The 16,681-nt window shown below is 38.0% G+C and overlaps 1 long non-coding RNA gene across 1 annotated transcript; it reads left to right on the top strand.

Moving 5' to 3' along the window:
* The first annotated feature begins 11,458 nt into the window (after positions 1-11,458).
* LOC107936149 (uncharacterized) lies at positions 11,459-12,773 on the top strand. The gene is made up of 2 exons (XR_005910243.1): positions 11,459-11,609; positions 12,047-12,773. It is a non-coding gene; the product is annotated as an uncharacterized lncRNA (long non-coding RNA).
* Positions 12,774-16,681: the final 3,908 nt, after the last annotated feature.

Raw genomic sequence — 16,681 nt, 5'->3', positions numbered from 1 at the left:
GCCTAATGATTAGGATGACATGATCAAAATGAAACAAATGCTTCCTAACTAGACATATGTGAATGGTGTTTGCATGAATGCAGAATTTTATTTTTCCGAGAATGATCTCGCTTTAGGTTGTCATTACTCGAAGTTTACTAAGGCTTTGTGACGACGTGCTTCAACGCCTTCTCGCTTGACTGACTTTTCTGAAGAAACATTTAGCCACACGTCCCCATTGTAAACCTCAAAGTAATCCACTGGACGCCAAAATTTGTACCATCATTCTCTCACAGTAATCTAAGGGTAGAAATATGTGGCTTTCCTTTGTCCTCTTTTATCACAATTCGGGGATATAGGATCTGAACCGTTCTGGTTTCCTACACCATTCTCAAGGTGTCGTACCAAAGTCTTATGCGCAAGTGAAGGCTCTCTTCTCCGAGGTAACCTCTTCCTATTGCCTGATGATCATCACTTTCTTGTTTATTCAAGCTTTGTCACTAACATGGCGTCTTGTCAATCAACACATTTGACAACAAAAATCCAAAGAGAACGTCTAAACTTAAACTATTCCTTCCCAAATTCCGACCTTTAAATTTGAGTGTTCTAAACAATTGTCCTGCTTCAGGCTCCTATATATTTAGAAACTTTTTAGAGTAATATGCAAAACTTCCTTCGTGAAAGTTTTATTAGTCCATTAATCATTATTCCTATGCAACATGCTTGCAAAAGATCATAACAATGGATAAGAATAAAGCTAGTTCTGATCATAACTCGAATAAAACATCAAAGATGGCAAAGAAGGTTAACAAAGAAGTGGATGAGAATGTGCGTTTTCACAAAAAAAGGAAGAAAGAAAGAAAATAAAAGAATGTATTTTTAAGAATACACATAAGAACTAGGTGCCCCAGTTATCGCAGCTTGAGTTCTCTGTGCAAACTTTCCGAAGACCCTTCTAAGTTTGACATGTGTTCAGGAGATCTGCAATACTCTGTCAATGTTCCAAGATGTTGCATATCCTTTCCTATTGGTAAAGCAAGATCATCGTATGCCCCTGATCAAAATTTGATCTGCTCAAGTCCTGATGCTCCAATCCTGCCCAATACTTGAGTCGCCCTTTTCGGGTTTTCGACTCAACCTCTTTGGTCTCAAAGTGCCCTTTACGGTTTTCACCTTAGCCTCTCCAAAGTCTTTTTTTTTTAAGAAGCAAAGCGCCCTTCACGGGTTTTCACTTTGGTTCCGCTTTCTTTCAAGTGAAGTATTTCTTGACGGAGTCCGCGTTTACAGGATTTGGTAAACTTTTGCCATCCATCTCGCATAGGATCAAAGCTCCACCGGAAAAAGCCTTCTTTACAACATAAGGGCCTTCCCAATTTGGCATCCATTTTCCTCTAAATCTTTTTGCATAGGAAGAATCTTTTTAGTACCAAGTCCCCTTCTCGAAATTCTCGGGGGCGAACCTTTTTATTATAGGCTCGCATCATTCGTTTCTGGTACATTTGCCCATGGTGAATAGCTCTTAGCCTCTTTTCTTCTATTAGGTTCAACTGATCGTACCGAGATTGGATCCAATCGGCTTCATCCAACTGTAGCTCAGACAACACCCGTAGAGAAGGGATTTCAACTTAATGGGTATACTGCCTCCATTCCATAAACCAGAGAAAAAGGCGTTGCCCCAGTAGAAGTTCTAACAGATGTTCGATAGGCAAGGAGAGCAAATGATAATTTCTCATGCCATCCTTGTAGGTTTCAGTCATTTTCCCCACAATCCTTTTAATGTTTTATTGGCCGCCTCCACTGCACCATTCATTTTTGGACGATACGGCGATGAGTTATGATGCTTGATTTTAAATTTGCTACAAACTTCAGCTATTGTGCTATTATTCAAGTTCATCGCATTGTCAGATATGATCCTCTCAGGCATTCCATATCGACAATAATCTCCTTCTTCAAGAATTTGCTGACTACTGCTTTCGTGACATTTGCATATGAAGCAGCCTCCACCCACTTGGTGAAGTAATCAATTACTACGAAGATGAAGCGATGCCCATTAGAAGCCTTCGGTGATATTGGCCCAATAACATCCATACCCCACATGGAAAACGGCCAAGGAGAGGTCATGACGTGAAGAGGTGAAGGGGCGCGTGTATTTTGTCTCCGTAAATTTGGCATTTGTGGCACTTCCTGGCATGATCAATGCAATCTCCTTCCATGGTGGGCCAATAGTACCCAAATCTCATGATCTGTCTGGCCATCGTGAAACCACTAGCGTGCGTCCCACAAATACCCTCATGGACTTCTTCCAAAATTTTCTTGGCTTCTACTGCATCTACACATCTTAACAGTACTTGATCCTTCCTTCTTTTATATAACACTTCTCCATCTAAGACATATTCAATGGCTATCTTTCTCAGAGTTCTTTTGTCATTCTCTGTCGCTTGATCAGGGTATTCCCGATTCTTCACATATTGTAAGATACTCCGATACCAAGGACAATCATCTTTTCCCTCCTCCTCAATATTGCAACAATTAGCCGGGGTCTCAGAGATACTCATCTGAACAGGCCTCATTGCCTCAAGTCTATTCACCTGAATCATCGAAGCTAGAGTAGCTAATGCATCAGCCATCTGGTTTTCCTCCCGTGGGAGGTAATAGAAGGTGATATCGTCAAACTCCTCAGCCAATTCAAGAACTAGTTTTCTATAACCGACTAGCTTAGGATCTCTAGTCTCCCACTCCCCTTTGAGTTGGTATATCACCAACGCTGAATCCCCGTATACTCTCAGTACTTTGATGTTCCGTTCAATGGCTGCACGAATGCCCATAATACATGCTTCATATTCTGCCATGTTATTTGTACAATCGAAGTCCAACTTGCTAGCAACAGGATAATGATCTCCACTTAGGGATACCAAGACTGCCCCAATTCCATTACCCGTAGCATTTGAGGCTCCATCAAAATTTAACTTCCATACGTGATCCATTTGAGGATTTTCTTCAGTATTCGCCACATACATCAAGTCCTCGTTTGGAAAATCAAAATTCAAAGACTCATAGTCCTCCAAGGCTCTACTAGCTAGGAAATCGGCTATTGCACTTCCCTTTATGGCCTTCTGACTGACATATACTATATCAAATTCTGAGAGCAAGATCTGCCATCTAGCCATTCTCCCGTTCAAAGCAGTCGATTCCATCATATATTTTAAAGGATCTAACTTTGAAATCAACCAAGTCGTGTGATACAACATATACTGCCTCAGTCTTCAGGTTGCCCAGATTAGAGCACAACACAACTTCTCAATTGATGAGTACCTCATTTCGCAATCGGTAAATTTCTTACTGAGATAGTATATTGCCCTTTCTTTCTTTCCCGTCTCATCATGTTGGCCCAATACGCACCCCATGGAATTCTCCAACACTGTCAGATACAATATCAATGGCCTATCTGGACTTGGAGGTGATAAGACTGGAGTATTAGCCAAGTACTGCTTTATCCTATCGAAAGCCCTCTGACACTCTTCATCCCATTCACCCGGATTATGTTTCTTTAAGAGCCGGAATACTGGATCACATTTCTCTGTCAGTTGTGAGATGAACCGAGCAATGTAATTCAGCCTCCCTAGGAAACCTCGAACCTCCTTCTGAGTGCGCGGGGGAGGTAAATCTCGTATTGCCTTTACTTTGTCTGGGTCAACCTCGATCCCCTTTTTGCTAACTATGAAGCCTAACAACTTCCCTGATCTGGCTCCAAACGTGCATTTGACCGGGTTAAGCTTAAGCTGAAATTTCTTTAATCTCAAAAATAACCTTTTCAAGACCTGAACATGCTCTTCTTCCGTTCTAGACTTCGCGATCATATCGTCAACCTAGACTTCGATCTCCTTGTGCATCATGTCGTGAAACAAAGTCACCATAGCTCTTTGATACGTTGCTCCCGCATTCTTCAATCCGAAGGGCATTACATTGTAACAGAATGTTCCCCATAAGGTAATGAATGTGGTTTTTCTCATGTCTCCAGGATGCATCTTTATTTGATTGTATCCAGAGAAACCATCCATGAAAGAAAACAATGAATAGCCCGCCGTGTTATCTACCAAAGTATCAATGTGAGGCAGTGGAAAGTTGTCCTTTGGGCTAGCCTTGTTCAGATCCCTATAATCCACACACATTCGTACATTTCCATCTTTTTTGGGAACAGGGACGATGTTGGCTACCCAATCCGAATACTTGACCTCTTGTAAGAATCCAGCGTCGAATTGTCTTCTGACTTCTTCTCTTATTTTCAACACAATGTCCGGTCTCATTCTCCTGAGCTTCTGCTGAACGGGTTTACAATCCTCCTTTATGGGCAGACGATGCACCACAATGTTAGTACTTAGCCCAGGCATATCTTGGTACGACCACGCGAAAACATCTTTGAACTCTCGGAGCAAATTAATGAGGTCTTGCCTTGTCTTTGCGGTGATTTCAGTTCCAATTTTCACCTCCTTTCCATCCTCTAGGCTCACTATTTCTAATGATTCCCTATGAGGTAGGATATGCTTATCCTCTTGTTCCACCATTCTTAACAAGTCCGGAGATGCATCATAATCTTCGTCATTTTCAAAGTCGTGGGATCCCTCTGAACACACCTCTTGCTCAAAAATAGGCTCCGTGTTTGAGGCAGCGTCACTCATGTCATTGATATCTGAAGACCTATGAAGGCATATCAAAGAATATACCAAGAATATAAATTTATGAATATGTTTGTGCAAAAGAATTACAAATGAAAGAATTATTTGTAAGACAATCAACCAAATGAAAAATATAAAAAGGAAAAAAAAACTGATCACGATGAACGCTGACATGTATTTCATTAAAATAATGATATTTAGGCCCCATGCCTATTTCACAAAAAATTTCATATTGTTTCTAGGCCAACAAACAACAGGAATGTTTTGAGCATTACTCTGAATAAGCCCTAAAGACTACAGGGATTTCTTCAGCAGTCCAATTGTTTAGCTCACTTCCAGGCTCATAAGGGCAGATCTCCAACAAAGCCCTCCTTTCCGTTGCTTCTATGGCGTTGGTATAAACATTTTCCAACATTCCTCCTATGCCGCTACCGGACACTCCACATTCAGAATGGATAAATCCTCCAGACACAAAAGATGCAGATATGTGGGGAAAGGTTAAAGGCTCACACTTAGCTTCATGTCCATTCAAACGCGCCCTTCTTCTCTCTTGTCTCTTCTCTATTTCTTTCTTCTTCTGCTTCATGTCTGGCTTGTACCCTAAACCAAATCTATCAAACTTTTCCTTCGGCATTGGTGCCTCAATCCTTCCCTGAAGATATTTTCCCAATCCTTTCCCGGGTAAGGCTCCTCTTCCTACCATTAATCGCAATCCCATCTCAGTGGTCCTGGATATTTTCGGTACTGGAATTCTATTTCCCTCCGCAATAAACATCGCGTTCACAAATTCTAACGACCGAAAAGAACATTCTAGTGCCTCATCGTTGATGTCCACATAAGGTGCATCGCTAGTCATCATTGCGATAATATCCTCCTCTGCATCTATTGTTACCAACCGATCCTCCGATACCAACTTCACCTTCTGATGTAATGATGAAGGTACTGCCCCTGCTGAGTGTATCCACGGTCTCCCCAATAGACAGTTGTAGGAGGGTTTAATATCCATTACCAAGAAATCCACCTCATAAGTGACTGGGCCAATCCTTAATGGTACCTCAATTCTCCCCATAACCTCCTTTTTTGTTCCATCAAATGCCCTTACTATGCTCTGGCATGCTTTCATGTGCGAACTGTCTATTGGTAATCGGCTAAGAGTGGGCAAAGGCAATACATTTAGTGCAGATCCATTATCAACCAAGGCCCCCGGGAGTGTGTACCCTTTGCATCGGACAGTAACATGTAGGGCTTTAGTAGAACCTCTTCCTCCGGATGGTATTTCATCATCACTGAAGAAGATAAAATTGTCAGCACCAATATTGTTGATCAGCCGATCCAGCTTGTTTACCGAAATATCGTCAGCCACATATGTTTCGTTTAGCACCTTTAATAGTGCATTCCGATGTACTTCCGAGTTTAAGAGTAAAGCTAATACAGAAATGCGGGCTGGCTGTTTATGTAGTTGCTCCACAACACTGTATTCACTGTGTTTCAAAAACTTCAGAAACTCCTTTGCCTCTTCTTCTTTTATTGGTTCATTTACCAATGGTTCAACTTCTACTGCTTTCCCTTTCCTCTGTTCTTTCTTCCAATTCTCTTCCCTGGACGACTCTGCTTGAGCGTCATATCCTTTTCCATTGCGCGTGTAAGAACCTGTTTCCTGATTTCTTTCTGCTTCTTTTCCCAAAACGGTCACATTACACCCGTAATTCCACGGCACCATTTTGTTATCCCTATAAAAGAAATTTGATGGTTTCTGGATTACAATTTTCGGTGTTACCTGAGCCCTAACCTCATTACCCTTAGGGCGTGAGATAATGACCACAGGATGATTTATTTTTGGAACCTTTGTTCCCAACTCTGTCGTGCATATGCTCCTCATTTCTTTCGCATCTTCATAAAACCTCATCTCCTTGTTATCCATCATGCTTTGAACCAAAGCCTTGAATCCTTCTCATTCTTGGATTTCATGCCCTGTTTTATGGTGAAATTCACAATAATTTCCCATCTCATGCCCTTTCTCAGAATCTGAAATAACCAACCCTCTTTTCGCCATTTCTTTCCAGACCCATTTTAATGGAGTTTTTACTTCAGCAATGTCAGTCTTGACTTCTTCTCCCGTACCTTCGCTAACCATATTCACCCCATTATTTGTGTGATTAGGTAACGGATTCTTTGCGTTAGGTGAGTCATCAAGTTTGACAACACCTAAATTGATAAGTCCTTCTACTACCTTCTTGAAGGCAGTACAATTTTCTATCGAGTGCCCAGAAACTCCCGCATGATAATCACATTGCGCGTTCGTATCATACCATTTTGGATTCGGGGGTTGTAGAGGACTCAAGTAACGAGGAGCAACAACATGTGCATCGAATAAAGTCTGATACAACTCCTTGTATGACATCGGGATTGGCGTGAATTGGGGCTTTTCAGTAATTTGCCTAGCTCCCGACTCTTGTCTTGATGATCCCTGTTGATTAGCAACCACTTTCTTTGGTTGATTCACGGTAATTGACCTACCATAAGCGTTCACATTATTCACTTCATTTTCTCTTTTCCTCGGGGGTGCCCTCCTATTATTTTCTCCTCCATCTATTTTTCCACTTTTAATGGCATGCTCAATCATTTCACCATTCATGATTATATCCGAGAAGTTTTTTGAAGCGCTTCCCAACATGTGAGTGATGAACGGGGCTTTCAAAGTATTAATAAAAAGCGTCGTCATCTCTTTTTCCAAAAGTGGTGGTTGCACCTGAACCGCCACCTCTCGCCACCTCTGCGCATATTGTCTGAAGCTTTCATTTGATTTCTTCTCTAAATTTTGCAGAGTTATCCTGTCAGGCGTCATTTCCGAGACATGATTGTATTGTCTCAGGAAAGCCTGTGCTAAATCCCTCCAAGTAGCAATTTTAGCTCGGCTCAGCTGATTGTACCACTTTGACGCTGCTCCCGTAAGACTTTCCTGAAAGCAATGTATTAATAATTGATCATTATTAATATGCCCCGTCATTCTTCTACAAAACATAGTAATATGTGATCCTGGGCAACTAGTCCCGTTGTATTTCTCGAATTCCGGCATCTTAAATTTGCAAGGGAGCACCAAGTCAGGAACCAAGCTCAGATCCTTTGCATCTATTCCATAGCTTTCGATGCTTTCTATTGCCCTAAACTTTTCTTCTATCCATTTCCATTTCTCCTCAAATTGTTTTGGAAATTCCTCCTTCGCCTTGTCCTTTTCAACCATCTCATCAAGATCTGGGACAGCAATATTATTCGGGCTATCACTGGGATTAAAACCCGCTCCGGGTTGAAAATTCATTGGGATTGAAGCATCACCTTGGAACTGCTGGGGCCTAACCGACACAGAGGGTCTCCGCGGATGCAGCTCAGTCTGTACTTGCGCATGCGGAGGCGTGAAACCTGGAGGATAAAGTGGTTCACCATTGTTTTCTTCTTCGCTAACAATCACAGGACCTTTACCCTTATCTACTCCCTTTAATAATTGTGTCATCTTAGCCACCAGATCATTTTGGGACTCCTCCATCTTTTGCACCATGTCACGCTGAATCTTTTCCATTTGCTCTTTCATTTGCGCCTGCAACTGGTCTTGCATTTCTTTTTGAAGTCGCTCTAGCTTCTCCAACCTTTGGTCCATGATTTTTGCCTTAGCTCGGGTGCCGTAACTTTGTTGGTTTTCCAGGTTAACTGAAATGATTTTATTCGATTAGGTTTTTTTTTTAAAAAATGGTCATTAGTGCATATAATGTGATGCAATGCATGAAATGAATGCAAAAGAAAGGAAGGCGCTGATTCTAAATTTAATTCTATTAGAATAATTTTTCTAGAAGACAGATTTTTTTACATGAAAATAGTTTACATATGTGGTATTGCCCTTCATAGTCCAAGTAAACACTGATATTTTCTTCATGGTTAAACCCTGTAAATTCTCCAAAAGATGCCTTTGCTAGCTTCTTACTGCTTAATCTGAGCCTCGATCTCTTGCTCGCTTATCTCCATGATACTCATCAAAAAGTGCCGGCTCTTGGATAATCTTCGTTGGCAATTAAATCAAGTCATGTATTCCTTCGTGGACTTCCGGCTTTCTCTCGTCATGCCTTCGTTGGCTTGAATCTCTAGAAATTACATCATGTATTCCTCCGTGAACTACCAGCTTTCTCTCATCGTGTTTACTCAGACTATATTCAGGCGACCGCACTATAATCCACTTTATCAAGAAATTCGTTTCCTTATGACAAACTATTCTATTTAGGAATCGAATTTCGAATCAACACATTCTTTTCTTTGATGTAATGTAATGCAAATGCATGAATGCAAAAAGAAAGGAAGACATTGATTCTGAATTTAATTTCATTGGAACAAATTTTCTAGAAAACAAATTCCTTTACATAAAACAGACTACATACACGGTCTTTCTCTCATATTCCAAGTGAAGACACCTTTCTTCCTCTTCATATCTGGATCTTATGGTCGAGTCTGGCGAATTATCCAAGAGATGTCTATATTAACTCCTTTTTTGCTTGATCCAGGCTGCGACTCGTTGCTCACTTATTTCTATGATACTTTTCAGCTCCTTTAAGAAAGTCAAGGCATGACAGCTCTCGAATAATCTTTGTTAGTTTCTGTCTTCAGGCAATGAAGCAAAGTCTTGTATTTTTTCACGGACTATCAGCCTTCTTTCATGTATTCACTTGGACCATATTTAGACAACCGTGTTATAATCCACTTTATCAAAAAATTTGTTTTCTTATGACAAATTGTTCTATTTAGCAATCAAATATGAATCAACACCTCCTTCCTAGGATGATGTAATAAAATGCAATTATAAACAAAAACAAAACACGTTAGTGCAGAATAAATAACAAATAAAGCAATTCGGGTTTGGAGTGGCTCTACGTAGGGTAGGCTCCTAGGTCTCTCTATATGTGGTTTGGTTCTAGAGTAAGGGTACCTGAACCAGCAGATTCCTCGATCCTCACCCATTATAGGCTCATATGGACCGAGTTCAGTTCAGGGGAATACATTTCCCTATGGCCATGCGGAGATGAAAATCTCACGAAGACATAGGTACAGATGTATTCCGGAAGCGATCCCCTAGCCCATGCGGAGGTGAAAACCTCACGAAGGCGTAGTTTCTCACTCCCACTTAAAAGGGTATGACCAGCGGTCATGCAATGCAATGTGCGGAGGTATAAAATAAAATACAGAACACGATAAAAAATATAACTCAAAACAAAAGGGATGCAATAAGAGGATCGTAAATTTAAATCGAATTTTCAACTTTCGACAAAAAGACAAGAAATAATCAACACGTGGCTTGACTCTCTTATTATCCCCAGTGGAGTCGCCAAGCTGTTGACACCATTTTTGGATGAAAACGGGGTCGACTTGGATTTTGAAAATGAAACGAAAACGGGAGTCGCCACCAATCCTTTTTTGACGAGGTGTGATCGGGTCACCTCAAAAAGTGGTTGTTTTTAATAAATGATTTAATTTTATTAAAACAACAATTTTGGTCTACGAAATTCAAAAAATGAGTTCGGGAGTCGGTTACGCACGAGGAAGGATTAGCACCCTCGATACGCCCAAAATTGGTACCTAGTTGATTAATTAGTGTCTTAATGTCGAAAATTGAAAATTTGAAGAGTTTTTAAAAGTACGATCCTTAAAAGAAACTCTGATAACGTGAATTGAAATATAAGATTCTCTTGTTCCGAAGGAATATCACATCCAGCACGTTAGGACACGATACTCTAAACCATCGAAACCAAGGTCACCTTATAGTTTAATGAAACCATACTTTGAAGCTTTAAGAGGATATTTGGCTATTTAGTCGAACGAGAAATCGAAACCCAGCACGTTAGGGCACGTTTTCTCGATTTTCCAAACGCGAAATATTGCCTTATTTAGAAAAATACAAGTGAAATTCCGGAGATATTCGATTATTTTGGACAAACGGGAGATTGCAACCCAGCACGATAGGGCACTATTCCGCGAATTGCCAAATATTGAGTCTCGTCTTCATGATAAATAAAATATAATAAGTATAATAAACTATATTTAAAATTATTATAAAATATGTATGTAAAAAGAAATAGTACAAAAAAATGATTATTAGTAAAACAAAAATAATATAACAAGTAATGTGATACATATAATGACGATTTATACATAAAATAATTCGTTTTATTTTAAATATATATATATATGAAGCATATAACAAATATATAAATAAATAAATAATATAATAATGTGAAACTTAACTCCAATTGATCAAATTAGATGAAAAGAAATAAGAAATAATGAAAATGATATAATAAGTATAATAAATAATAGTGTAAAAAATAGTATAATAAATAATAGGAAAATAATTTAAAAAATGATAATAAAAAAATAGTAATATTAGATTAATAATAATACCAAAAAATTTGTGATAAAAGTGTCTAAAATAAACAAAATAGGACTTAATTGAATTAAAAAAAATAAAATTCTGGAGTGAAAATAGAATAAAAGGATACAAGGGACCAAAATGGACACGTGGATAATGAGGGAGGGGTCTGGGCGCAAATTTTCGGGGTAATTTGAAAGCATTTAAAGAAAACAAAAAAAAAGGACTTGATTGAACGTAGGCACCCAGGACAGGGACTAATCGCGAAAATTTCCCATTTAAAAGAAATGTGCACATTTCCATCCCTTAATGCACGGTAAGCTTTTTCCCTTCCCAAGGCTCTACTTTTGAGGGGAAAAAAAAATAAAATAAAGCCTACCTTTTTTATTTTTTATTTGTAAAACATTGAACAAAACAAAAAAATAAAAACAAAAATTACCCATCACCTCTCTTATTTTCCTTAAAGAAAAAAACAGAGAGAAAGCTCCCAAATTTTCTCTTAGGCCTGCGCCACCCTCACCGGAGATCGGCGAGCCAAGGTCGCTAGTTCGTCGGTAAGTCCCCTCTCTCCCTCTCTTTTTTAAAAAACGTTTTTTTTAAAAAAAATTGAAAAGGAAACAGAACAAACGAAATCCAAATCAAGAGAAAATTCCAAAAAAAAGAAAAAATCACCTTTCAAAACTTAGTTCCGATTCTTGATTTACTCTTTAACTTTGTATTATCTCCGAAAAAAATATATATATACCCCCCAAAATACCATCGATTCCTCTCTAAAAATCCCCCCTAAAATACAATCCCTTCTCCCATTCAAATATCAAAAAATCCCCCCTAAAATACAATCCCTTCTCCCATTGAAATATCAAAAAATCCCCCCCTGAAATACAATCCCTTTAGGCTTTATAGCCGAATGTTTCAAAGCAGAGTACAAAAAATATTGTTTCTTCCATTCGCTACTGCTCTGTTGTTGCTGTTGTTGTGTCTCGTTTTGCAGGTGGTGTCAGACGCGTGGGGCGTGGTGACCAAGGCTGAGGGGCATGGTGGCCGACATGGTGGCATGGAGAGCTGGAGGTGTGGTAGCCGACATGGTGGTGACCAAAGATGGTGCTAGTGTCAGAGGAAAGTGGGGTGTGGTAGCCAAGGTTTCTTGTTGTCTGTTTCTCTTTTTTTTATGTTGGGCTAGTTGAGTATTGGGCTGGTGGTATTTGGGTTATTATTTGTATTTTCCGGACTATTTGTGTTTGGATTTTGGGCTTCCGAGTTTTGGGTTATTTGTTGGTATGGGCCCGGGCAAAAATGGGCTTTTACACACAGGTTTGCCTAATGCTTCTTGTTTCATTTTGGCAATTTCCTTGTTGTTGCCATGGATGAATCTGAAAGGAGGTCCTTCGATTCCCTGTGAATTCAGTATATGCTGTATACGCAGAGGTATCCACAGATAATGGTAAAGGAACTTGATTAAAGCTACGATGAAGAAACAACACGGGACAAGAATCACAAGCTCCATCAAGCCACTCATTTTTCCTTCTCTCAACACTGAATCCGGTTGCTCCTTTAGTTATTCTATTGTGATTTCCATTTTTAACAAAGCATTTAAATGGTAATTGAGTGGGATATGGTTGTCATCTTTCCTTTTGTTCCTACGAAGATAAGGTAAAATATCATATCTGTGCTGTAACGCCTTACCATTAATGAGGAGGCTTGAAATAATTTAGTCATTATTTATACGTTTTTGAGGGTGAGATGATACTAATATTAATGCACCAAATAATTCTGCAGTTAAATATACTTGAGCGAGAAATATATTACTACAAAATAAAATCATTAACATTGACAGAAAAAAAAATCAGTTGAGCGTAAATAATAAAAGAATCACTGTGTTATGGAAGAACAAGCAACATCGTCAGTCACCCAATTATAATTATGTTTTACCGATTAAGTCTTAACTCAATTAGTATAAGTGTAGTTGTCAATGCAAGAGTATGTTGGTTCGAGTGCGCTGAAGCGCAGTATCCTCCTATTTATGGGTTGGGAAGAGACTATAGGTAGTTCTAGGCATTGTGAATTGTGACACTCATTACTTGATTCTTGGATATCTTATTAATAATAATTATTTTTGGCCACTAGAAGTGGAAAGAAATAGGTAAATAAGAGAAAAAATGGAGTTCTCAATACCACCCTTCAAAGAAAAGAGAATTTATGAAAAGTAGTTAGTTATTTACCTGTCGTATACTTGAAAAGCATATCTCTTGTTTGGGAATGCAGGAACCCATCTTTGGTGGCACAAAATTAATTTAAAGCTTTAGAAGAATTAATATATTGTTACCCTGTATTCGATGTGATAATGGATGGAACACGTTAATCTTTTATAAAACAAAATTAATTTAAGGCTCCAGAAGAGTTAATATATTATTATTCAAAGAACAAAGTGATAATTAATGCACTATATATAATCTAGTCAGTCTCAAATAAATTATTATATATGTTTTAAAAGGATATACGTGGTAATGAATATTATATTGAAATTGTAGATGAAGAGACGATGAATTAAATCTATTATATTAAGTAAGAATTTTGTATCGAAAAACTATGGTCTTTTCCTCTAGTTGGTACAATGTATATATTAGTATGGTTAAATAATATGAGATGGAAAACAAAAAGTTTACATTAGTATCATTGAATCACATTAACAGTAAACTAGAAGTTTACTGGTCTAAATATACTAATTAGTTGGCATGATTGGTTAAACCATCTCAATCAATAATGATACAATAAATGAGAATTTACACTAACAAAAGTTGAGATTGAATCTCTTGCATTTTTATGAAAGAAACATAAGCCCATTTATTCGGAAAGTGAAATGTTTAAATATTATTTTGATAGATGCATCTACAAGATAATTACATATGAGTTATCAAATCGCAATTTATCACTTGGGCTATTATTTGTTTAATGATTAGTTTAAGAACAAAACTTTCAAATTGTGTAATTGAGACAATTATTGTTAATGTTTGTGAGTTCATTTATCAAGCTTTTAATAATCATTATATATTAAATTGTCCATGCAAGTAAGTATCGCAAAACTTGATGTTTATGTGTATAAAATGGTTCAGCATAATTAATAATTAAATGACTCTAGAATGTAGTTAGACTTTATTTTTATTTTTTTTAGAATAAAAGATGTATATATGTATAAGTATGATATTTTACATATTCGAAACTTGTACGTATCATGTTAATAAACTGTGAGAAACACTTCCCAATACAGTTAATTTTAGAAGTTTTGAATATATAGTATATATTTAAATAGCTCCATCACAATGCAGTATTAAAAAAATTGAAAATATTTATTATAAATCTCATTGTATTATTAAATATGCTGAATTTTCTCAACATCATAGTAATGGAATTTAGTGATGTCCTTGAGTTGTCGGTTGTGTTATAGCTTCGACCCCTTTTCCTTCTTCACCGAAATCGGTTCCGATGAGTTACCTAGTAGTTACTATGACAATGAGAAGATAGCGATTTATATTCCAAATGACAAGAGTACAGGGGAGAGAGAAAGAGGATATGCATTCAATGAGCAGTTCTTAGAGATGTCAAATGCGGGCGGTATAGAAACCAAAGGAAGATATTTGTACGAGGATGCTCAGAGGTGCTTTAGTACAGCTGGGTAAAAAATTTCTAGAAAATGAAGATTTATCTAAGTCAATTACTGTTTAAGATACCCAACGTTTTGACTTAAATGGGGAGAACATTCAAGATGGTTCCCTTCTGACCCAAAGTTGAATGGATCAAATAATGATATGAATACTGATGTGGGCCAATCTTGCCTGGTGGACTATAATGCAGGGAGGGCTATGGAGAAGGTGTTCTCTTCTTCTAGTCCAGGTGAAGACATATGTGGTAACTTTTAGATGGGGAAATTATCGTTGTTGCTACTAAGAAGGGGACAAGGGTGAAATTCACCGACGAAATTGAAGATATCTTTTGGGAAAGAGCGGATAAGAACTAGTAAAAGAAGGGGTCGGAAAACTCTAACTAGAGTGATAGAAACTTGAGTCAAGTGGCGAAGGAAACTTGGAATGTGGGAAAGCTTTTGGGGTTGTCTGCGAATTGTGAAGACTAGGTAATAATTGACGAGTTGATTGCTTTAGAATGCAACGATAGAAACTTGGCTTAGAATGTCGATTCAATATGCTGCAGGTCTGGTGTGTTGCAGGTTTTTGGTTGGTATTTTTATCGGCTTCTGTTTTCTTTAAATTTTGGTTGTGTTTATGCTTGCTAGTGTTTTTTGTGGCTTTATTGCCTTTGATCCAAATGTGGATCCTATCTTGGAATATCAGGGGTATTGGTACTAAAATTAAGTACAAAGTGGTGAGACTAGCAGAAGTTCTTAACAAATTGGATACGAACTGTCTTCATGAAACTAAAATGGTGAGTGTGAAGGATCAGAAGATTAGATCTTTGTGGCCTTATGATGTTTTGGGGTTCTCTTTCTCCCCTTCAATTGGACGTTCAAGAGGTCTCTTGGTGGTCTGGGATATTGATTCTTTGAGTGTTGGATCCAAAATTTATATGCTTCCTCTTCTGTAATTGTTGGGATTTTGGACAAAGATGAACGAAATTTAATCAAAAGCTTGAGCAAAAAGGCTCGAGACTTGCTGAAGAAAAAAAATAGAAAATGTATTGAAGAACTAAACAAAAACAAGAAAAGAGAGAGTTTTGTTGATTGAATTTGCTGATAATTTCATTAACCATGAAAATGGCATGATGCCAATACATATATCAGCAATATAGCTGGACAACATAAACAAATTTCACCTAAACAATTACCTACTACCACTAATTACATTGAAACTTGTTAAAGTAAACTTGCACACTTTGACAAAGCTGATTTATCAGCTCAAACACTACCTAATTACATCAAATATGTTACCTACTTAATTCAAATCTAACTAAATTACAAAACATTACTTAAAAGTAACAAAATGAAACCGAAATTGAACAGCTGCATCAACTTCAGCAGCATCTGCATGGCTCTGGCAGTCTGGCTGCATGGTCTGCTCTTGGCTCCATGTGCTGCATGGAGGCCAACTTCAACAGTAATTGATCAAAAAGTGCTATGGTCGAAGGTCTTGGACCTGAGAAGCTCTCACAATGGAAATTGGGTGTGCTGGGCGATTTTAATGTAGTTCAAGATAGAAGCGAAAGAATAGATTGTAGTGGTAATATCGACGGAAGTAAAGAATTTAACGAGATAATTGATCGTGGAGAATTTAGGTAAGACAATGTAGCGGTGCTAGCAATTGTTGCGGAAATTGCAGCAATTAAACATACTCTTGCTCTTTTAATCCAATCGAAAAGATGTTACGCTAATGGTCTGATTGTTGGTGTAAAAAACAAATCCGATAGACCATGGTGTTAAACTTTGGCCTGCAATGCAACATCAAACCAGCATTGGAGCTGAACCAAATGAAGCAGAATCATTTGATTTGTAACTTGATTTGGTTGCTTTGTAATCTAACTTTTAAGTTAGTAGGATTTGGTTAAGATTTGAATGTGATAGCTGGTATGTCAGCTAAGCTTTTGACAAGCATTTATGGGAGCAGTTATGTTAGGTAACTGT

The sequence above is a fragment of the Gossypium hirsutum genome, chromosome A02 (assembly GCF_007990345.1).
Source record: "Gossypium hirsutum isolate 1008001.06 chromosome A02, Gossypium_hirsutum_v2.1, whole genome shotgun sequence".
Classification (NCBI taxonomy): Eukaryota; Viridiplantae; Streptophyta; class Magnoliopsida; order Malvales; family Malvaceae; genus Gossypium; species Gossypium hirsutum.
The sequence above is the reverse complement of the archived record's forward strand: the minus strand, read 5'-3'. Positions and strand labels throughout refer to the sequence as shown.